This window comes from Cupressus sempervirens, chromosome 6 (assembly GCF_028749045.1).
Source record: "Cupressus sempervirens isolate cs-2001-9-10 chromosome 6, ASM2874904v1, whole genome shotgun sequence".
Taxonomy (NCBI): domain Eukaryota; kingdom Viridiplantae; phylum Streptophyta; class Pinopsida; order Cupressales; family Cupressaceae; genus Cupressus; species Cupressus sempervirens.
The window spans coordinates 614,380,123-614,391,609 of record NC_143123.1 but is presented as its reverse complement, the minus strand read 5'-3'; positions in this window follow the sequence as shown (position 1 = coordinate 614,391,609).

Sequence of the window (11,487 nt, the reverse complement as noted above, 5' to 3'; positions counted from 1 at the left end):
CCTGGTTACCTCCAGCTGGCTTGCATCCACGGGTCCCACGATGCATAGCTTGCCTTATAAAAGGCGTTGTCTTAAAGACAACTTGTCTATTGTGTGTTTTTTTATTTAAACACTCTAAAGTATGCCTCCATGAAGAATGTGGGATTAAATTTTTTAACAAAAACCTCAACCGCTTCATCTTATGGCGCACCCATGAGCTCCTCTGCCCATATATCAGGCGAGTTGTAAATGGCAACCTTATCAAAGAGAAGAGTACCCCAAGGACCTGTTGAGCTTGCTTTAACTTGATGTTCAATATCTTTTGAGAGCTCAAATTTTACAACCTTCTCATAGGTAAGCACTCCTGAAGTCTCAAAATACAAGGCATAGTTAGTTAATGTCAACCACCCATGCCAGCTTGTCCCGCCAATACGGCGCACTACTCTTTGTGTCTTTGCAATACTATCAATGTGTAATAACCTTTCCTTTTCCTCAAAATCTAATGAAGTATTCGACTCACTCTTAAACAACTTGATACCTTTGTGTAGTTGATTGAGATAGTTATGTTATAGAGGAAAGGGAAGTCATCCTACCGTAGAGGTTGCGAGAGTTTGGAATTGGAAATGAGCACTTACAACATTAGTAACCAGAGGCATCACTAGAGCTAATTGTACAAATGATGCCTCCCCCATGCTACTTAATTTTTTTAGAACAAAGCCCCTATAAAAAAAAAATACATTTGAAGTGCCATTTTATGCTTGAAAAACTCTAGGCACTGCCCTGCACTTGACATCTCTTTGACTGGCGGTTTCCTCTGTACCACATGAAGCTTTCCTTTAGATTTTTTGTCACCTCCTCTATATACATGAGACCCTACTTTCATATTGAGCCCAAAATCACAAATGTAGAGAGATAGATCCTAAAACGTGCATTGAGCCATGTCTAACATTGTCTCAAGCCTACTGGTCTTTGCTTTTGAAAAAGTCTCCCTCCTACACTAAAGACTACCTCTGCATTGGCATCCCTCTACTCTTGGCAGCTTTAAAAACTGTTGGTAATTAAATTTATCACTTAGAAAATATACGGTTTGGCCCAATGGAGTGTGTGGCAAATTGATGTCTCCAATAGTTGGATAGGCCCTTGATATTCAGCCTTCCTCTACATTTAGAGATAATTTTTTTAATTTTTCAATAAAGATGAATAGAACTTAGAAAATAAAAAGGAAACCATTGATAGCAAATGCACCACATGACTTCAATGTTTCCATAAAACCAATGTAAACTATTAATGAAAGCAATCAAGAACTACACTTGAGAGCTATCACTGACCCAATGCTAATTTAGTGATTCACAAATACTCACACCATACCATGAAAATACTCATATGATGAATCAACACTTCAACAATTCAGATTTATAATTAGAAAGAGAACACCAAATGTACTTTCTTTTATTTCTTAGCACTAGGAATGTAATAAATGACTGATTACAAGAATAACAATTTTACACACATTCCAAAAATTGCTTTGTTATTAGAACATAAGTGTTCCCTATCTCCAAGTCCAAAAAGTTGCTTGTTACCTTGAGATTCATGAATTTATATGTCATTATAGCTTAACTAAATTTTTGGGTTTGTAACCACTCAAAATGTTTGAGTTTAGAGTTTGGAATGCATTTGAAAACTGACTCTAACTCTGATTCATATGAATGAAAACTCTAGATCCTAACTCTAGTTACAATAAGTGACATGATCACTTTTACATGATAAGTAACATGATGACTAAAAATTTTGTGTAGAAAATAGAAGAGTTGATTTATGATAGGTTGCACATTGCATCTCTCAATACAAAGATTGTAGATTCTCCAATAACCAACCTCTTTAGAAATGTACTCTTTAATTGTATCATTATCATTATCCATTTTAATAGCAGATTGCATAACCCTTTTATCAGGATCCTTTGGTCAACTTGGGTAACCTTTTACAATCTCCAATATAATTCTGCATTGTCACCAAACAGAGGTCCCCAAACAGCAATGCCAAGTTTCATTGGTATTTTTCTAATCAAATCTTGAGCCTCATTCAATTGCCTAGCACATCCAAGGAGATCAACCATGTAGCCATAGCACTTCAATGCAATGTTTATTTGGTAATCCTGAGTCATGTGATCAAAATATTTACTTCCATCATCGACAAAGCCTCCATGACAGCATGCAATGAGGATATCAAGAAAGGTGATATCATCTGGTCTCTCGCCATGGCACTCCATAGCAACAAAAAGTTGGAGGGCATATTTCCATAACCATGCATGGCATACCCTGCAAGCATCACATTCCACACAACTATGTCACGAATATGCATTTTGTTAGACATCTTGTGTGCCTTGTCTACTCTCCCACATTTGGAATACATGTCTACAAGAGCATTGCCAACATATTTATCTTAGTGAAAACCAATCCTAATTATATGCTTGTGGACCTCCTCGTCGCAGTGGAGAGATGCCAAATTTCCACAAGCTGGAAGGATACTAGCAAAAGTGTTCGAGTTTGACTCTATAATATTTAATTGCATATGTTGAAAAATTTCTAAAGCCTTTTCAAATTGCCCACTCTGTGCATAGCCTACAATCATTACATTCCAAGATACAACATCTATTAGATTATGAAGCTCCATTTCCATAGGGAGGACTGCCAAATTGGTACAAGCTGGAAGAATTCCATCAAAAGTTTCAGCATTTTCCTTCACAACTGATTTACCTACACCTTCTGATGGATTATTTGTAATGCACAATGTCTGTCAACTTGGTAATGATCTTATAGTGGCAGATTTGAGTTGTTACATTGGTAATAACTTATTGATTCAAGCGATCACTTTCTACACTGGTAACTTGCACATTCTCGAACACACCCCTGCTCTGTATATTGTAGACGCATGTCACTTTAAATGAGACTACCATTTTTCCTTTGGACATTCAATCAAACAGTTGAATGCATCTCCATCTATTCAGAATCTTACATTCTCATTCTTACATTGCTGAGAGTTGGTGTTATACTTATCAAATTACACTTTCAACTAAGCAAACCAAGAATCAATGAAGATAACCATGCTATCAAAAAAAAATTGAGTGTGATGCTCTATAAAATAGTTCACATGTGTTATTACTACTAATAGGGCATATGCATCGAGTTGTGGTGCCAAAAAGGTGACAAGTTTTTTTTTTCTTCCTATTTTCAATAGTGCGCACGCACTATAGCATGTACGCATTATGGCTTGGGTAACCCGAGCTAAAGCACGTGCGCACTATTATCAAAACCAAAAAAGTATATATGATGGGTTGCACACCCGCATCCCATCATTTTCATCAGCATTTTTTGCTATTTCTACAGAGAGCACCGCGTACGCGAGTTAAAAATCAACATTTTCACCATCCTTTGCCAAAATGCCTCCTTGCCGACAAAATCCAAGACCACAAGTGCACCCACGACGATGCCATAAGTGATATAAACTGAACTTTGCATTGTTTGATATGTTTTTCATATTGTTTTGTAGGTTTTTTATATTGTTTTGTAGGGTTTTTACAAATTTCATTTAGATTTGTTTATTTATTTGGATTTCAATTGATTTTTTATTAGGAAATGTCCATAATCAATTGGCAAATCCACAAGAACCTCAAAACCAAAACCCTCCTCAAAAAGAACAAAAAATTCCACAACCCGAACCAATTGCAAGACCTCTGCCAAGCACACAAGAAAATATAATAAATGAAATAGAGAGAGGCAAAACTGAATTAGGAAGACTCATTGCTCGGTTGAAAGAATCCAAACAAACCAATCCAATGAGGGCTCAATTGACATCATCCCTTGAATTCATTAACACCTAGATAGCCTTAGTTAGTGGTCAGTTAGATATTTGGCGAGTTAAGAGGGATGAACAAAAAAGATTTTATGCAAATAAATTGTCATATGAAGATGTTAAAAAGAAAGAAATACTAAAAGGTAGTATATGTGCATTATTTAGAAAACCCAGTGAGCAAAATACTATTAGAGAGGGTACTAAACGATTCCCCATCCATTAGTGCATACACGATGCTATTAGAAATTATTTTTGGGATAGATGGTGGATGGTTTTTGATGCTCCTCCTTGCAATAATCATGAGGTCCCCATGTATTTTTTGGAGAAATTATATTGTGAGTTTGTCATTGGGAAGATCCCTAATTATTTTGATATTTTAGACTCCCAGGGTAGAGGTGTGGGGTCATCATTTGAGAGGTCGGGAGCACGTCATGACCCTAATGTAGTTAGGGTACCTGTGGTCAAGCCACAACGCAAGCATGCGACTATTCCTTCAGTTGTGAAGGAACATGTAGAGGCCAGCGCTCTAGGGACCATTAATGCTTTGATGCAGACCCTCATCCATTCCACGAGCCCATTAGTTGAGGGGGAGCCTTCTGTGCATCATGGTCATATGTGCATTTCATGTGGATCCCTATGCACATTTGGCACTCATGTTAGAGATGGTGCGGATGATGGGCTTGTTAGCGATCAGTTCCTGAATGACACATTTGGCATTAACACACAGGTAAATTCCAATTATAATTTACTAATTTGATCACATTTCATATGTATAGTGAATGATTAATTAATTAACATCTATTGACATTGTTCAAAATTCAGGGTCAGAGTGTTGCTGGGCCTAACAACGATCCTCTAGGCCCATTTTTTGTCCCTTCCATGAGTCAAGAGGTATATATCAATTTAATCATTTTAATTAATACATATATTTATTACGTAATCCTATTAAGGATTGACAAAAAAATTTATGCATGTGCATCAATTCTCCACAGGACCCTCAACCTTTACTACAGACTTGGAGAATAGACATCATACAAGCTTCGCACAGGTACAATTGTTTCATGTTAATTTAATTCATTTGATTATATTTATTTCATGTTTCATGTTAGATGTAACGTGTATTGTATGACATGTAGCTCATGATGTCGGACAAACCTCCTCATCTGCGACAGTCTGTTGATAGTGGAGTGGCCGCAGCTATGGCTAGCTCATAGCCATTGATGGAGGTATGAAAGAATTTTCTCCATTTTAGTTTTTTATAATAGTTAGTCTCAAAATTTCTAATGTTATTTATAAGTGATTATATTTATTGAATTTTTCTAGGGTCTCGTCACGCCTGATCATCCACAAGCATTCGAGGTGGACTTACAGAGTGACTATTTGATGGTGGTAAGAAAATAATTGATTTTGTGTGTACATATATTTGATTTCAACGTATAATAAATATTGATTCATATCTACTTTCTTTATATCAGTTGGAGTTGGAGAAGAGCCTCAATAAGAGGTCGAGTGAGCATGTCAGGAGGACCCCGTCATCTCCACCGTCTCCCTCCACATGACGGCAGAGGACGTCAAGAGACTTGTTTCCTTAACCTCATGGGAAGGAAAAGATATAGTTGATCTAGACATGCATATATATAGGCATCAGTGGACATATTCGATACACATTTGATGTATATGACATTCTATATTTGATGTATAACATTATTCGACTTATGACATTATTGGTTAATATATGATATGTTTGTTCATATATGACATTATTGGTTATCATAATATATTATGTGCTTGTTAATGTACATGACATTATTGGTTACCATTTTATATTATATGTTTGTTCATGTCTGACATTAAATTAGATATGTTCCTGTATGCCAATAAATTATATATGTGCATGCATGAAATTAAATTAGATATGTTTATGTATGACATTTAATTCAATACCTAATCTATTCAAAACTTTGATAAAATATATTGATTAACAATAAACTTTATCACTGTTTAAGCATAAGTTAATCATTTGCAATATGTCATCGTCATATGATTTATGATCTTGTTCATGTTTAAAGTTTTCCTTCTCTATCATTTATTTATCAAGTTTAATTCAATACCTAATTAGTTTGAATTTTTGAAACAATATTGATTGGCAATAAACTTTATCAATCAAGATCGATTAGGACCTCCTTGCAATAAACTTTATTAGGCAATATTCGTGTATCTCCTGGCAATTGGTCACCTAAATGAGAACCTTGAGATTTATTAGGAACTCCATGAAAGAAATCAGTAGTTTGAAATTACTCTATCCAACAAAATTAGATCAAAAGTTCTCTAAACATTTATGTTAAAAATAAGATAAAAATTTGATCACAAGTGGTCACAAAGTTTGTGTAGAAGAAAAAATCATTGTTACAAAAAGAATATAGACAAGAAGAAAAAACACAATTAGCTTGTTGAGCTTCATTACATAACCACCATTCTTTATCATCAATTAAAAAATGTCAGGGATAGTAGAGAAAAGATGGATTATTTGCAAAAAAAAGTCATTTTAAAAATCATAAATGTAGCATAATCACTGATAGTTTTATGTGTTTTCATACATTAATGATTGTAACATAATCACAAGTTGATTGGAATGTGTTGTTATTATTCTATAGTAACTAGATTAAGGTATAAATAAAAGTTTAATAAATAGTTGTGATGTATAAGAAAGAGAGATATCTCACATGAGAGGGGGACGAATCTAAGATGACACATAAGATACTTGTAAGAGGGAGCTATACTTGTTAACGAATTTACAGTGCATGTTATGGAAAATCATAGAGCATCTTTATAAGGAAATAAAAGAGTATGACAAGTGGAAGGAACATGTTGTTTTGTAGACTCATATTCAAGCACTGCAATTTGGTAGCTTTGGATCATGTTATCCTTGTATCTCACTCTCTCTTATTCCCCCCCCTCTTTATATTTCTATTTTTTCCATATCGATGTAGCCATATATCCTCTTCATCTCCCCCTCACAAATGCAGAGATGTTGAGCAAGAAGTGAGGTTTAAGCACTTTCTTCTTCCTAATCTACCAAACTAAACTTGTGGCCTTCCTAATATCTTAATCCTTTAGGATATCATTTTTGTGGCCTATCCAAAGTGATAGGGTCATTTGTGAATTCCTCCAAGGTGAGTACTACTCCAATTAAGATCTTGCACCTTTTTGTTTTAGGGATACTAGCCCTATTCCAAGCCAATAATGTTGGAAATGATTGAAAAGATCATGAGGGAGATTGTTGGAAATGATTGAAGAGATCATACATAAAAAGTAATGGAACTGGTAAAGAATGTCCTCAGTTATTGTTTTGTCATTGATGTCAAACTTGCTACTTGTAGAAATGACAATTGCTTTAGTGATCCAAATACTATCAATTGGTTGATTGACAAGGAGGAGGAAATCAATAAGATGTAACTAGTACACCTAGAGAAAGGTTGAAGTTATGATGTTGTAATGAAGTACAAGGATAAACTAAGCCATTGATGAAAAAGTGTATTGATGACATACTCTAAGACACAGAGAATGGGCACACTAAAACATATCAAAGATGTAAGGTTTTAGCTAAGTCATTTGTAAAGCCTAACTAAGTCTATTAGAGAGGGAGCCGAGCAAGCTAGTAAGTTCCGAACAGATTCCTAGTTGAAGTCAAGCAAGTGAACTTCAGATGCCAAGTGAACTTCAGTAAGTGTCGAGTGAACTTCAGTAAGTGCTGAGTGAACTTCAGTAAGTGCCGAGTGAACTTCAGATACTGAGTGATCTTCAGGTACGGAGCAGGATACAAGTGCCGAGTAACATAGAGGTGCCGAGCATTAGTAAACTAATAATGCCAAGTTGCTGCATTATTTCTAAGATCAAAGATTCGTCAAATCTAAGCCGACAAGGTTGTTATCTAGAATTTTGTGAATTAAATGGAAGATAAGAGTGATGAGCTGGTGGCACAGAACACCATGTAGAACATTTTTGGAGAATACAACTGGACTCTTGATGAAGTTTCTAGATAAGAGCAAGATATGGGGTAGATACATTGTATCCTACCTAATCCATTTGAAACCCTAAAGTTGGAGAGGGAGAATCGAGCAGCAAAGGCAATCCAGATTTCTATTTAAGGAGTAACAAGGTCACGAAGAAGAAGAGAGGAGGTCAAGCATGAAAGCATAAAGTGCTGAAGGAGGTGCTAAGGAGTAAGAGAGCACAGTTACTCTGCTTCAAAAGATGACCACATATATGGTTGCATTGGTATGATGAGTAAGAAGACTCAAGGAGACGAAGCTTGAGATGACAAGCTGTCAAAGCTGAAGTGATTAAAGCCAAGCAAAAGGACTGAATTGAAATATGATTTGAAATCTGCAAAATATGTTATAAGTTGTATCAGATCAAAAAGCTATTATTGTTACTCTCTAACAGTTGTAATAGATAGTTTAAATCCTATGGACTTAGGTTGGTTTAATAGCCATGTTATAAATCCTTTAACAGGGTGACATTCCAAGTGAATGTTCTAAAGTCCTTTGACCAAGCCCATTCTTAACAGTATGGTGAAATCCCCTAACAAGGTCATATTTAACAGTGTGTTGTAAGCCTTTAACAGGGAAAGCTTTTAATAGGGCATCACTTTAGAAGAATGAAAATTAAGTAGCATGTTACTGGTGGTTTTTCCCAAATTGGGTTTCCATGTAAATCACTGTGTCATGTGTTGATCTTGCATGTTTTATCCCTACATATTGATTTGCTGTAATTTGCTAAAATGATTGATTTAATTTTGGATGGATGAAAAGTTTATGGGCTCACTATAATTAGAGAAAAAGTATTATTAGGGCATTTAGACCTTGAATAACTAATTCACCCCCCTCTCAATTATTCTAAAGAATTCTAAAAAATAACTGTAACTCTTCACCAATGGCTTCATCAACCCCAAGTTTCTATTGGGACACCTTCCTTATGTTGAACTGATTGAAATCAACTCTTGGTTTAACCCTCCAATCGTCATACAGTACAAAATGTTGACTATCATAGAATTCCTTGTAGGTCTCCTACTTTGATTTTCTGGACTTAAATTCCTCTTAGGTTGAAATCTAACTATTCTATGGGTAGATTTAGAAACCCTTTTGAAATTTATTTAAGAATCCAAAGCCTAGATTCCCAATTCCATTCCTGTAGCACCTAACCCATGTAAAGTACATAGACCTAATAAGGTCACACTAGTTTTGGTTTTCAAAGTAATTACTAGATAAGTCCATTCAATATTTTATCTTCATTAACAATTTATCAATGTTTTTAACTAAATTTCCAATGTTTTAAACTAAATTTCCCCTTTTTCTTAACATCTTTAAAGTTAGTCAATATTGATTATCCATTGTCACATAGGAATATATTTATATTTTGAAGAAAATATTTTATATCTACTCATACTCTTATCATCCCTAGTCATGACAAACAAGACAGAACAATGAGTTTCCTCTAGCAATTTGATATTTTTAGTGGAGGATAGAGAGCTACAGAGTTGGTGACAATTTGGATGTGTAATGAATATTAAAAAAATGAGTAAACAAGAAGCCATTAAACACATGAAGTACAATGTGGTATTTTCATGCATTCATTGGGTTTCAATATTATGGCTTTTGTGAGAGCAATGTTATCATTACAAAGAGATTCACACCTTGAAGGTGAGTGCAATGTTATCATTACAAAGAGATTCACACCTTGAAGGTGAGTGCAATGTACCCTTCTCAAACATAATCAATTTGAGAATGATTAGGGTTTTTTGAGTTTTTTTGTAGACTAATTTGGTAGACAAGGAAGAACTCCAAATTGGAGAGGACAAGGTTGATTGAGCAATGATTTGTTCATGGACAATGTCAACCTTGAATTTGCATAAGGTTACTATTTAAATTAAGTTTACATTTCAGCACAAATTATTCCTAGACCTTTCTCAAAACTTGGATGGGGCTAAATAAGAATGCTAATAACTTTTTGTTGAAAGATATTGCATAGATTTAATGTAATAAAATTTCTTGTTTTTGAAGTTGGCTTAAAAAGTTACAAGTCAATTTTGAAGGTCTTAAAGACTCCTAAACAACTCGAAAGTGTTTGTAATTAGTGTAGTGGAGAATGTTTGAGAATGCCTGAGAATGTTCGAGCATTGAAGGGGACATGATAAGGTTAGGGATAGGGTTTATCCAGCCACTCGGAGCTAACGGAGTAGACAGTTCGATCCCATGGCGAAAGGTGAGAGAGAATTGGCAGTTGGCAACTTTGTACTGGCCAATATTGCAAGTTTTAGCATCACCCGAGATGGCATTGTAAAATAAAAATAGAGTGTGACCTCAAAAAAGTGAGAGAGATTATTGTAGGTCTTTGCAACACGATCCTGTAGGAACTAGAATCGCATCCATACCTCGAACGAGGTCTGAGATATGCCCTATCAAAGATCACAACCCTATGGCATTTAGTGACCCTTAGGGACATTCTGGTTCGGCGTGCCTGAGAATGTTCGAGTGCTGAAGGGGATAGGATGAGGTTGAGGATAGGGTTTACTCAGCCATCCAGAGCTAATGGAGCAGATAGTTTGATCCCATGACGAAAGGTGCGAGAGATTTGGCAGTTGGCAACTTTGTACTGGCCAATACTGCAAGTTTCAACATCACCCAAGATGGCATCGTAAAATGAAAATAGAGTGTGATCTCCAAAAAGTGAGAGAGGTTATTGTAGGTCTCTGCAACACAGTCCTGTAGGAACTAGAATCACATCCATACCTCACACGAGCTCTGAGATATGCCCCATCAAAGATCATAGCCCTATGACATTTAGTGACCCTTAGGGACATTCTAGTTCAGCATGCTTGAGAATGTTCGAGCACCGAAGGGGACAGGAAAAGGTTGGGGATAGGGTTTACCTAGCTACTCAAAGCTAATGGAGCAAATAGTTTGATCCCACGATGATAGGTGAGAGAGATTTGGCAGTTGGCAACTTTGGAATAGCCAATATTGCAAGTTTCAGCATCACCTGAGATGGCATCGTAAAATGAAAAAAGAGTATGATCTCCAAAAAGTGAGAGAGGTTATTGTAGGTCTCTGCAACACCATCCTGTAGGAACTAGAATTGCATCCATACCTCACACGACCTATGAGATATGCCTTGTCAAAGATCACAACCCTACGGCATTTAGTGACCCTTAGGGACATTCCGGTTCAGAGTGCCCGAGAACGGTCCAGCGTTGAAGGGGATAGGACGAGGTTAGGGATAGGGTATACCCTACCACCCAAAGCTAAAAAAGTATATAGTACGATCCCACGATGAAAGGTGAGAGAGATTTGGCAGTTGGCAACTTTGTACTGGCCAATACTGCAAGTTTCAACATCACCCGAGATGGTATTATAAAATGAAAACAGAGTGTGATCTCCAAAAAGTGAGAGAGGTTATCGTAGGTCTCTAAAACACGGTCCTGTAGGAACTAGAATTGCATCCCTACCTCACATGAGCTCTGATATTTCACATTTTTGGGATGTGTCTAGTTAAAAAATTCATTAAAAAAAATACACATTATAAAATTACCCGAAAAAATCTAGGATAAACTACATAGTGTTAAGTAACTTTTGACCAGAGCGATTAAAGAATTTCAAA